This window comes from Lactuca sativa, chromosome 4 (genome assembly GCF_002870075.4).
Source record: "Lactuca sativa cultivar Salinas chromosome 4, Lsat_Salinas_v11, whole genome shotgun sequence".
Taxonomy (NCBI): domain Eukaryota; kingdom Viridiplantae; phylum Streptophyta; class Magnoliopsida; order Asterales; family Asteraceae; genus Lactuca; species Lactuca sativa.
In genome coordinates, this window is record NC_056626.2 from 236,706,539 (window position 1) to 236,720,288 (window position 13,750).

The 13,750-nt window shown below is 33.2% G+C and overlaps 1 long non-coding RNA gene across 11 annotated transcripts; it reads left to right on the plus strand.

The window, feature by feature from the left end:
* Nucleotides 1–1,500: 1,500 nt before the first annotated feature.
* On the plus strand, nucleotides 1,501–13,155 carry LOC111897679 (uncharacterized). Of its 11 annotated transcripts, XR_008231774.1 has the most exons (9): nucleotides 1,501–2,265; nucleotides 2,458–2,872; nucleotides 2,978–3,045; nucleotides 3,425–3,480; nucleotides 3,591–3,664; nucleotides 10,662–11,789; nucleotides 11,882–11,997; nucleotides 12,190–12,246; nucleotides 12,867–13,155. It is a non-coding gene; the product is annotated as an uncharacterized LOC111897679 (long non-coding RNA). The 11 variants fall into 11 exon arrangements; XR_008231773.1 differs by having other exon boundaries at nucleotides 11,882–12,246; XR_008231772.1 differs by having other exon boundaries at nucleotides 10,662–11,169; nucleotides 11,770–11,789; nucleotides 11,882–13,155.
* Nucleotides 13,156–13,750: the final 595 nt, after the last annotated feature.

Here is a 13,750-nt window from a genome sequence, read left to right on the forward strand (position 1 = left end):
TATGTATTCATATTTTTTTATTCACATATGAATATGTTTTGTTATATTCATATGTGAATAGAACATATATACATCATTCTTGTTGTGTTCACATTTGAATAATGTATGTATGACAACAAGCTATCTTCTATTCATATGTGAATATAACATACATATTCACGAATAAATTTTTGAATAAAACATATGTATTCATATTTTTTTATTCACATATGAATATGTTTTGTTACATTCATATGTGAATAGAACATATATAATTCATTCTTGTTGTATTCACATTTGAATAATGTATGTATGGCAGCAAGCTATTTTCTATTCATATGTGAATATAACATACATATTCACGAATTAATATTTGAATAAAACATATGTATTCATATTTTTTTATTCACATATGAATATGTTTTGTTATATTCATATGTGAATAGAACATATATAAGTCATTCTTGTTGTATTCACATTTGAATAATGTATGTATGGCAGCAAGCTATCTTCTATTCATATGTGAATATAACATACATATTCACGAATGAATATTAGTTTAGCTTGTGTTTAGAAGTAAACAAAACATATTTTATTTACCTTTTTGATTTGTTCTTGGTTTTCGTTTATATGTATTCTTCACTGTTGGTGTTGTTTCTGTAAGGGTAAGTAGTTAATATTAGGAAAACATAAGCGAAATATGAAGTAACCTTTGTATTTTGACAGAATAGTTTTGAATAAAGATGAAAAATGAAGAGATGATGTAAAATCATTTATATATCAAATAATAATGGATGATTCTTACAAAAATTTCAAGTAAATAAAGTAATAACGAAGGAGGGTTACGAGAATGAACGAGTATCATAAATTTCAAGTAAAATTGAAGTAAACAACCTTTTTTGAAGAATGAATAGTGTGAAAACAATGTTTTTAGTTCTAAATCAACTAATAATTTTCGAACATTACGAGAAATTTCAAGTAATCAAGTGATAATTTTAGAAATGATTCGAAATCGTTAAAAACTCGAGAAAAAACGCCGATGGTTACCTTTCATTGTCAAGAGTGAGGAAATGGTCTCGTTCATGTTTTCATCGGAAGACATTTTTCTTCGTTTATGTTATTTGATGCTTCTGCAAATATTTTTCTTCTTGTCGATTCTTCTTCAAATGGTTTTCGTGTTATGGTGTATCGAAGAGGGAAATAGTGCTTTTCTGTTGAGATTTGACGTGATATCAAATTACTCAAGTGCCCTGACGGTTTAATGTTTTTTGATTATTTATAAATTTGCCACCGCTCATTAATGTATTTGGATTATTTACAAGTTTGCCACCGTGCGTTTTTTAAGCTCATTAAATGATTGGTTGAGAATGGTTCCCCCATTCTCAACCTTTTTTTTTTTCTCAATTGAACCCTCTTCTATATATATATATATATATATATATATATATATATATATATATATATTTCTCCTAGCTTTGCTAAAGTGAATTTGATGGTTTTTTTTTTTTTTTTTGGCAAAAATCATCTTTGGCAAAATAGGTCCCTAAGCTTATAAATCATCCTTTGCAAAATAGGTCCTAAGGTTATGTATGTTTGCCAAATGTCATCTATTTATTTCCTTCTTTTTCAAGGGTCCTTCTAGACTATTGTTAAAACTAAAGTTGGGTGTTGACTGAGGGTACGTAGCTTTTTCCTGCTTTATCCAATTTGTTTACTCATGCCTACCCTTTCCCGTTTTTTTGCCACGTGCTTCTTTCCTTGCTTTGCCTTCTTCCCGATCCTTCCACCAACACCTACCCTTTCCTATTCCAGATCGACTCTCCTCCGGTTCCCCCTCCACCAAAGTTCTGCCTTGCTGTAAATCCTCACCGATTTCTCTCCCTATTCAATTTTTTCTTCTTTGTTTGATCTACAACCCATTCAATTCCTCGATTTTTTGTCTTCCCTGCGTATTTGGTTTCTCGGTTTTGTTTTCCCCCCGATCCATTTGTCGATGAGGTGTGTAATTCCTCGATTTCCCGTTGTCGGCGTCAAACAGAGGGGAAAAAAACTTTATTGTACTTGATGCATAGTTCCGATTTCTCTTATAATTCCTTCATCAACGGTTACAGAGGTGTGTATAGATGGTGATTGAAAGGTACCTTCTACTCCATCTTTTGTGTTCTCATTGCGTATAAGTTTTTTCTAGGTCTTCACTTATCTACTTCAAGGTTTGTCTGTTCTACCACCTCCGCCACTCCTGTGAGTTCCTCGACCAATCTAGCATCTTCCTCCGCCAACAACTAGGTAATTTGTTTATCTCTTTCATTTTTCTTTGAAAATTATGGAATATCGGATTTCATTGTTTCCTTTTTCTTTGTTAGACATGTTATCATAATACCTGAAATTTTTGTGTTTCTGAAATCGGTGGGGTGTGTGATGGATTAAAGTTCACGATTGAAGCCTTCCCTCTGCTTTGTATCTATTTTTTTGTTCCAGAGACAATATACGACATCCATTGAGGGGAAAAGACATTAAAGATGATAAAGGCATCAACTAGGTTTTGATATCTATACAACCATCAATTTGAGATTTACAGGTAAGTAGCTTTGATTTGGGATCTGAAACGGTCTTATCAGACTCATCAATGGGTACATAATCATCAACGACATGTGTATTAACCTGCATCCCAACGTCATGTACCGGAGTAAAGAATGGTCGTGTATTTACTGCTTCAGGAATTCATTAATAGTCCTATCCATAATACTTTTTCTCTTTATATTTCTCTTTTTAGCTCCATGCTCTTTGAGAAATCTGATTTCCATGTCAGTCATTTCATATTTTATATGTGTTTTTTAGGTGGTGAGTTGGTACTCCATGGTCGTTGCTTGAAAACACTACTCGTGTAGACATGGTAACAAAATTGGAAGTTGTTTTCTTTCTTAATCTCATCTATAGGTTAATTACTAAACGAGTAACATCTAATTCATCATAATAGATTATTCTCATCAATATGCAGGAAATGGAGTTTGCTTACACTCATGTGGATGTCTAACTTCTTATTGTTTTATTTGGAATAGTTGAGAGGTAATGGAATATAGTGAAATAAATCTTTGGCATATTTTGCTGAAGTTGCAATTGATATGAACACTTTAAGGTAATGTTTTGGTCAATACTCCCCTGGACCATAATGTTTGTGTTAAAGATTGCATTATGTTGCTGCTATTCACTTTAAATAAAGAAATCCATGATTTTGGTTTGACATTTTCCATTACATTATCATATGTCATAAGTAGCTGTAATAACATATGCATTTTTTGGGTGGCTCTGGACTTGCTAATTCCACTCTCCCATTGCTTTTTTTTTTTTTTTTTTTTTTCTTTTCTTACATTCTTTCTTTTGCTTTCATTGAATAAAAAATCTATTTTTTTGCTTTAAGATGCTAACAAGATTATATATTTGGTAGATGAAGCAAAGGAAAAGGAGGGACTAAGTATGGGGAAAAAGTTGAAACATAAAAAGGTATACTTATGAATCCATACAATTATTTTAGAACTTTTTATAAAAATATCTTTTACTATGTTTTATATAAAGCAACATTCTAATTATGATGGCTTTTTATGATTGTTTAGTCAAATCACAGGAAGCCATCAACATGTTAAGGAAGAAAGGGCATTACGTTAACCAGGTTCATGCAATTTTTAAGGTAAGGGCATTTTAGTCCTTTATATATATATATATATATATATATATATATATATATATATATATATATATATATATATATTTTAAATTTAATTGATTTCACTTTAGAAAAAACTATTATAAACTATAAAAAAAATATTTAAAAAAATTGATTTTGATATATATGATATTTTAAATGATTAGAAAGGGATTTCACTAATCAAGTCTATAATTAAATCCAGAATTACGAGTTTGGCTACTTAACTTATTCACAAGCCACCTATCAAGAATGGACCTTTCATCAATTATAATCACTGATTGAATCTTCAAATCACAAAGAACGACAATAAAAATTACCAGATGATTCACAGTTGGAACAATTAATTGCAAGAAGGAAAAAAAACGCTGACAGGTTAATGATTGTGTAAAGAGTCAACCATACTAAGTAGTCTGATGAATTGCCCGAGGCAGGTAACAAGAAAAAGAAGTTGTTGAGACTTGAAACTGCTTGGGGTCGAACAAGTTTCTTGAAAAAATTGAAGAATTCTTCATATGATGTCCAACTGGTATTACCTAGGAATTACTTTAGGTTCACACCTTTACTACCAATTTTAACAATCAACACCGTGGAAGCTAGATGTGTTGAGGAACCCGTTCACATAATGACAAAAAATGACCCTTGAGACAGATTTGAACACACATACAGAAACAAACAGGGGTAATAAAAGGGTTGAAATAGACAAAATAGATATGAGTTTACTGTTAACACTCCATCTCAATTGACATATGAAGGATTTGAGAAGAGATTCCAAGATGAGATCATGATTGTTATAAAACAAGGGATGCTAATGCTAGGCACCGCTACGTCTTTACTGATCTATTTGTTTATATGTGTATATATGTAAACCAATAAAAAAAGTTACCAGTGGTTCATCACGGGTTACCTTCCAGCCCCTGCAACGCGGGGATCATTTCTAGTTTCTATTAAAATCATATAATTTAGTGGACGCTACCTGCAACTGTTGTAAATAAAAGAAAGGGAAAATTTAAAAAAAATCCAAGACATTTTCATGAAATCCTTAAATAAACCAATATATATATATATATATATATATATATATATATATATATATATATATATATATATATATATTTTAAAATGACTAGTTTAAGGTTTTGAGTTTGGTAAACCCTAGATAGCAAAAAATGGTAGGTAATCAATTCTCAACGGTTTGATGATTACAATTCATTATGTGGCATCCCAATTTTCAAGGCCAAAATTTTTGTTTTTAATTAAATAACTTATGAAACATTTTACTGAAAAACATCATCGATTCATATCAAATCATAAAACGATAGTCACGAGTCTCAAAATCATGTCATAAATTAATAATAATGTAAGAGTACAATCCCAACAATCTCATAATGCGGAAATCATGTGTGTGTGATGCGCTGCTACCGTACCGGCACCTTCCCCTTCGAAGAAGAGGTACCTGAAAACAAAACTGAAATCTATAAGCGCAAAGCTTAGTTAGTTCTCCCATCATACCCCGTACCATAAATCAAACAAGCTACCAGGGAATTTTGGGGTGCCCGACGTACCCTGTTTTGCAATTCTGGGGTGCCGACATACCATGTCTAGCAATTCTGGGGTGCCGACCTATCATGTCTGGCAATTCTGGGGCACTGACCTACCCTTTGGTTTATCTCAACCGGCTACAGGGACTATTTCACACCCTACCACTACTACATAATAACATAGCATAAACATACTGTCAGACATATCTGGGATGCCCTACCTACCCTACGGTCCTTACGACTGTAGCACGTAGACTATTCCCACTACTATCTATTATCACGTAACATCATATCATGCTAGCACATAATCATAACAAAGAACAAGATACCAGATAATTATTACAAAGACAATTATCTCTACTGTAACTCTTACTAGTAGGCCGACCTTAGTGCCTTAGACCTACTTCTACTGGAAGGTAACTCACCTCAGTGTCGCAAAGTGTCTGAACTGTCCTCGCTGCTAGGATCTACTCCTCTCGATGCCTACACATAACAATCTTCCTTAATTACCATTTCATGGTCAACTCATGTCAAAGTCAATGTCAAGGTCAATACCTTGGTCAGAGTCAACTCTGGGTCAAAGTCAACATCTGGTTGACTCAGCGCGCCGAGTTGGCCCACCAACTCGCCGAGTTCCATAATCCTTAGAACACTAAGAGCTTCGACCCTACTCACCAAGTCTTTAAAGAACTCACCGGGTTCGTCCTTGAACTCGTCGAGTTCGTTTACATGCAAAAAGGAACGTCTAACCCTGGACTCGTCGAGTTCCTTATGAACTCATCGAGTTCATTTTCATGCAATTGGGACATAGTCTTGAACTTGTCGAGTTCTGTTCTTGAACTCGACGAGTTCCTTGATCTCCAGGTCCATACATCGATCTTGTTGAGTCCTCTTCTAGACTCAACCAGTTCGATCAAAAACAGAAAAGGTTGGGTAACCATACTCCGACTCGCTGATTCCCATGGACGACTCGCCGAGTCTCCAAAGTCCATGTCTATACAGTTGATTTCATTTGATCCCAATACATCTAGAGCATAGATATGACCTCCTAGGGTCCATATCACATGTGAAGTTACAAACTTGACGTTCATGCATGGGGGAATTTGGCTCAAAAGGCCCTAAAATGAGGTTATCTAATTCATGAGACTCCCATGGCCATAAAGTTGGCACCTTTATGCCATGGGAATCCTCAATGGTTCCAGATATGAAGTTCTACTCCTATAGAGCCACAAAACCCCGAAGTTGGCTCTACTAAAGCTTAGAAAAGGTAGAAATGACCCTAATTAGAGATATAAGAGATAGATGGTCAAGGTTGAAGCTTTTTACCTTGAATGAGCTGGAAATGAAGCAAAACCTCTAGATCTACTTGCTTCTTCTGGAACCCCCAAGCTTCCACTTCTTTCTTCAAGCTTCAAACAACCAAAAACACACAAAAATGGCTCAAGGACACCCCAAATGCTTTAGGGTTTTAAGTTAGGGATTTTCTGGACTTGGAGAGACAATCGAGGCTGAGTTGAGACAAGATAAGACGTTTAATGTCACACCCCAAAACCATGAACGGCGGAAACGTTCTGGGGCGGAGGACGTCATGTACAGTATCACAACAATGAAAAGTAGTAAACAAGCAACAACATCATCCATTGCATTAATAATATAATTTTAATACAAGTATGTTCTGTCAAATTATAATAGACACTAAAGTATAAAACAAAATGAAAGATGAGTCTTGAACGAGCTCCATTTTCTCTAAACCTTGCATCTGTACCTGTCTACTGTTGACCTGAGGATACAAGTTATTTTGAAAGAAAATATCAGCTTTAAAGCTGGTGAGATCATAAGTATTTTAGTGTCTTAATTTGTATGTAAGTATTTGTACGTATATGAAATGTAAGTATTTGTATGTATATGAACTGTAAGTATCAAAACGTTTTGAACATCCTAAAAAGCCCTATGCTTCCTACTGATAGTAGCCTTCTACCAAGGCATCTAGTATCTGTGTGTGTCTCCTGTAAGAGTGTGTATTTTCCCAAATCTGACTATCATCAACCAAAAATATAGCTTCTACATTACCGTGCATCGTCTGAATGTTCACGAAGTGAATGTAATGGGAAAATGAAATAGTACTATGGTGTAGTATCGAACTACAACCGTACTAACTACCTTTAACCTATTGTATTCTCATAAGTACTGTAGTATTTGTAACAAGTGACTACTTTTGTACTAATATTGCCTTATTTGAGGGATAAAGCATAATGTGATGGCTAGATCCCAGGCTAGACGCTCCCCTATCAAAGGGATTTTGGGACCCATACATGACCCCTGCATATTTGCAAGTCGTGAACATCCACATTACTATGATCATGTATACCCAATATAACTATCACAATGCGTTGTGATTCATTGGTATAGTTAGATCCTGAAATCGTTCCATGCTATAGCACCTAGTGATGTCTGTCCTGTTATCGTATATGTAAACGCACTCATGTAAACGTATTTATGTAAATGTACTCATGTAAGCGTAATCATCTAAATGTAACCGTTGTGAACGTAGGAACTGTTGGCAATAACCGTTGGTAGACTTCTTGTTTCCGGTGTAGATGTTATCAACTCGGTAAGGCGAAGAACAACCAAAAATTCCCGATAAAATGAAAGATTTCGATTGATTAATTAAATCGGATTGATGGACAGATACTGGAAAGGGATATCTGCGTAAAGCATTATCGGCGACGGGCAATAACGGCGACGCTAGGGCAATAACGGCGACACTAGGGCAATAGCGGCGACAAGTGGAGGGAAAAGTCAGCGAGTCTTTTCGCTTTCCTCTACAGCCGTTGGATTGAAAAGAGATCGGACGGTTGGGGTTAAAATGACACGGATCGCTGTAACAAAGAATTAGCGGCGACACCTAGCAATAGCGGCGACATGTAACGCGTCAATTACATGTCGCCGCTATTGTTTGGTGTCGCCGCTAAAGGCGTCGCCGGTAATGCCAAGGTTTCTTGTAGTGAAATAATGGTGTTATATAAGTCTTCAACACTAATTTCATACGCAAATTAGAACCTACTTCCCAGATAAATATCCATGTCATTTTCTACACATTTTTTTTTTAAATAAAGGTCTCATAAAAACAACAATATCGATACAAACAATCTTAAATTTACAACTATTTTACTGTTGTTTTAGCATTTAACCAATAAAGAGTCCATAACTTAATTTGTAAATGAATTCTTAAACATTAAGGTCATTAAGATCCTATCTTACAAACCATCTTGCGAGATCATATATGCATCCGGTTGAGAGGTTTTTTGCATGGCCCCACCATTATCTACTTTCATACCCGACAGTAGCAGCAAGCTCGACCCTTAATGACACCAACCTTTTTGCAGCTACCCACATACATTAATCTTCATGCAATTCTTTTTCACTTGAAATTCAAAAATATATACAGCCAAGCAAGGTAGATGTACACATGAAAACTACTTTGCATCTTGTTCCTAATTATCCATCAAGATTCTAGGCACCTGCATGAGAGAAATAATAGCACGTTTAAAAAAACTTTGAACACTGATTGGTTTTTGGGAATAAACAAATACATATGTTGCCAATTGTAGTCATCAAACTTGATCTTCTTGGATGTAGGTACATCACTCCCTGCCTATTTTTCAAATTCAGCAACTAACAAATTCAAACATAATGCATACCTATAATCACAAAATCATAAGGACTAATCCTATTCTTACAACTTCTAATTAGTACTCAAAATCAATATTAGCAGCCTCAATCTTCTTGTGCCGTTTTTAGACCAATTTAAATATCCCATCTACCAAATCTTTATGCTCTTCATATGTCATTTTCTGAATCATTTTACTCAACAACAATTGAGGTAGGTAACTTAGTTTGAGTCATGACCGGATGAATATCCAGTCAAGCCTTGAAGAATAACGGCCAAAATATTTAATGCGGTGATTAAACATTAAATGAAATGAAGTCAATCAACAAAGAGAATGCTTGGAAAGTGAAATGAAGTAAATGAACAAAGAGAATGTTTGGAAAGAACGACGGATGTAATTCTTGATATGAGAAACGTTAATGATTACATGCATGGGTTGACATTCCTATTCATAGCAAATAGGAGCATGCAAATTAAACTCATTTCATATCATTTTATATATTATTAATTAGAGAATAAATTAAACTTATGTTTGGTTCATGGATTGCAAAGGAATTCGAAAGAATTAAAGTAAAAGATTAGGTGGTTGACGTATTTAGCTGACAAATGGATGAAAGTTAATTTGGTTAAAATACATCTAAATCCACAATTGAAAGATTCTATCATTTTTTTGACACAAGTTCAATAAATCATGTAAATTCCATTACTAAAGTATGTTCCCTTCTCAATTAAATGTTGATGTTACATGCCTTTATACCCGCCTGGACCTCTAAACCTTCCTCATGAGTCCATGGAGGATTGCATTATTGGTAGCTACAAAATCCCTAAAGGCACACGTTTATTGACTAATCTTTGGAAAATTCAACATGAGCTAGATCCTAAAGAATTTCAGCCAGAAAGATTCTTGACAACTCACAAACATGTTGATGTCAGGGGAAACAATTATGAATTGCTTCCTTTCGGTAGTGGTAGAAGAGTATGCCCTGCTATTCCGTTTGCTCTTCGGTCTTTGTATATAACTTTAGCTACTTTAATACAACAATTTGTGCTTAAAAAGCCATCGAATGAACCCATTGATATGAGTGAAAGCGCCGGAGTGAGTATCAGCAAAGCAATCCCACTTGAGGTCCTTCTCGCCCCCCGTTTATCCCTTGATATGTATCCTATTGCTGCATGATATGTCAGCTTCAAAGCAACTACAAGCTCCAATGCCGGTGACTATAAGCCCGCACCCTGACTATAAGCCCGCACCCTAGAATTGTGATTAATAATGAATTATGCATTAATGATTGTTGTATAAATAATCATGAGAAAAAAATAATTAAAGAAGTCGAGATGTAGGCAATAGTTGGCAAAAAAAAAAATAATTTAGACATAATTTTCTTTTCAAGAGAATCGTGTTCGAAATTGTGGAAAAAATGTGACAAGGGTATAATTGTCCACTTTTAGTTTTCATTTCTTTTCCTTCCAACTCGGGAACACAAAAAAAATAATTTTCATTTTCTTTCTCTCGAACTCGAACTCGGGAACAGAAAACTACACTTTACTTTCCTTTCCATTATTTTATTTTCTCTCGGCATTTCTCTTCTTTTCTTTCCTTTAAATGAAACTCAGGAACAGGGTGTAACCGCCGTTTCCCCTCACCATTGCCATTTCCCTGGTTTTCTGTAGATTTTTTTTGTCATTTATTACGCCACCAGGTTCCTCACTATCGCTGCCATCACCACCATAACCGTACGATTTATATCAGTTTATTTCCTGTCGTGAAAAGGGTTATAGCTTGGACGCGAAAGAAATAAAAAATTAGGACTCGACTGCCGATCGTCTATGCGCCTAGATAAACGAAACATCGTCGATGCATAGAAACATGCCCATATGCTGTCGATTGGAGAAGCCTTGAAACACTCCCATCAATTTCGAATGTTGTTTGATAAGAAGTAAGAAACGATTTATCTCTAAGTGTTTATCAGTCGATTTTTGATTTCTTAATACTATAATTTCAATAATTTTATGTTCCGAATCCTCTAATTCCCGACTTATGGTCTGATGGTTAAGTTCTTTTTTTTTTTTCTCTTTGAGTGATGTAATATGATTCATGGTCGTCTATTGGACAAAGGATGCGAAATTCGTGAATGATACGATACGATCCGATTCTAAAGTTGTATGTGTTATCTGAGATGTGTTATCTGATTTTTGATTTATCACCTCTCATGGTGGTACTCTGACTTGACTGGAGTTGGAAGATTTGTGTGAGTAGAAGTTCGACTGTCATCCCTGAGGTACTTTTCTTTTTGAAACTGTAAACATGATGTATTTTCTTGGTTAGTTTTTTTATATATTTCTAAAGTCTGCTATATGATATTACTAATGTACGGTATTCTTGAAGAAATATCTATATGGATTTTAGTTCAAAAATTAGGTTATTAATTCTATTTGAGATAAATATTTCTTTTTTAACATTAGGCTATGTTTCGTTTGAGACTGGGACGATTTGATTTTACTTTGTCTTTGACAAAGTGGATATCACATTTGACTTGGATATAAAATTCAAGATCATTTAATTTCAACTCAAGCTCAATGTATATTTGAGCTTTACAATTGCATCAGAATCTTCAAGAGTTATTATGATATATAAATTCAACTCAACTTCATTGTTTATTTGAGTTTTTCAATTGCATCAGAAATTTAGAATATGTTTTAGAAGTTTATCTTATGAATATGTCGAAAATATGTTCACAATTTAGTAATTTCATATTTCTATTACATTTTATGTTTTAGAAGGTTATCTTATGTAATGTATTTATCATATTTTAATTTATTTATGATATTTTTGTTTTTTTTATCAACAAATGGATTGTATTTGGTGCATGGGTTGGAAGAACACACGAAGGTTGCAAAGGTAATTTTCATCATATGTATGTGATGCTTTTTGCATTTATATTCATTTATTTTGACTTGGAACTCATTTTGCATATATAAAATTATTTTCAGAATGGAAGATGACACTTAACTTCTCCATGGAATTATGTATTTAGGATCCCTTGGTACATTCAATTGTGGAAGGAAACAAGCTCTTTTGGGACTATTCATCCTCTAACCCCATATCAGTATGGAATTTTGTTATATTGATTAACATACATGTCATTATTAAATATTCAGATACCTCTATCAGAATCTAATTGTCATCTAAACAGAAAGATTTTTATTGTTACCTTATTATCTAAAAATATATTAGTTTTTCTTAAAACTGAAAGTTGAATGTTACAGTATGATCTTGTTGGTTTTATTTCGGGTTGCAGAAAATAACATGCCAAATTGTGATTTGGAAAATTACGAAAAAGCCCTTCTATGTCCAGGTTTGTAACATAATTCAAATATCATACTTCATAGAGTTTTGTACCACCGCAATTTTTTGTTTTATTTTTAATTTGACCATTGCACCTCAAAGACAAATTCGGACGATATTACTCATTACAATAAGAGGTAAGATTGGGGGAGAAGCTGAAGTTGTAATAATCTGTTTTTATGTTTTGCCTAATACTAATTTTAGTTTTTCATTTTAGATTATCTACTCTCAAAACAATTTGAATTTGAGTAGATTAAGTCATTATGAAAAAAAAACTTGTTGAAATAAATGTAATCTTATTTATAGATTACTATATTCTACCAATAACAAAATAACAAAGACACACTTACATTTTATCACCAATAATAGCAATCTGTAGCACGGAACTTCTAAAATATGTGCAAGTTACATTTTTATATTATTAGTAGTAAAAATAAAAGTACATTCCTATTGTATTTAAAAGAAATATAAGTACATTGCTATTGTATATTTAACCCGTATTAGCTACAATTTTCACATGATAGATTGGGAATTTAACATTGAAGTTGGAAGTTTAGAAGGAAAGTCTAGACTGGAAGAAAATGACGCCCTTATGAACTTATTTTTTTTGTTTCAATGTTGTTGTTATAGGTACCAAAAATTATATCACATCAAGAACATCAACATCAAAACTCAAAGAAAAGGAAATCAACTTACATATCATCTGATTCCCTTCTCAAGAAGTCAAGGAACAATACAAATAAAATGAATGTCTGGTTATGTTTAGGTTTTGGTTTATGATGTGTTTGATTTTTTTACCATTATTTAAATTCTTGAAATTAGGACAATTTCTTTTTTGGTATTTTATTTAGGAATTTAATGTATGGATTTGGATTTCAATTATTACTAATATCAAATTATGAATTTTGCTTTTGTTTCATATTGTTGGGCTTGGTTACTTTAATTTAAATTATTTTGATGTGTCTACAATATAGAAAAAGTAATAATAAATGGTAAATTAAAGTGGCTTTAATATAAATTTGGCCATGTTTTATAGGTTTTCAATGTCTCTAAAATTATAAAATAGTTACTTTACATCATTTTTTAATGTGTGGCTAAATGGTTAACAATAGCCATAATATACAAGAATTATGAGTTTATAGTTGTTTTAAAATGATGTTTATTCTAAAGTTTTTATGACTATGTTAAACAATAACAACATAAAAAACAATTTATGTGGCAAATAAATACTATAATTGATTGTTGTTGAGACTAAATACTAGCAAATCGTCACTTACCTCATTAATTATGTGTTCGCTAATTTAGCGAACGTGGATATGTTCACCGTAATTATATGTGTCTAAAATACACCCAATAGTCTTAATACGATACCGAATAGTCCTTAATTCTAACAAAATGTGTCTTTATAATACTTATGATTGTATTTCACTTAATTGTGTGTCTCTATACGATACGCTATATTCACAAAAATTGATTGTTTTTTTGTGACTAATTATTAGCAATTCGTCACTTAT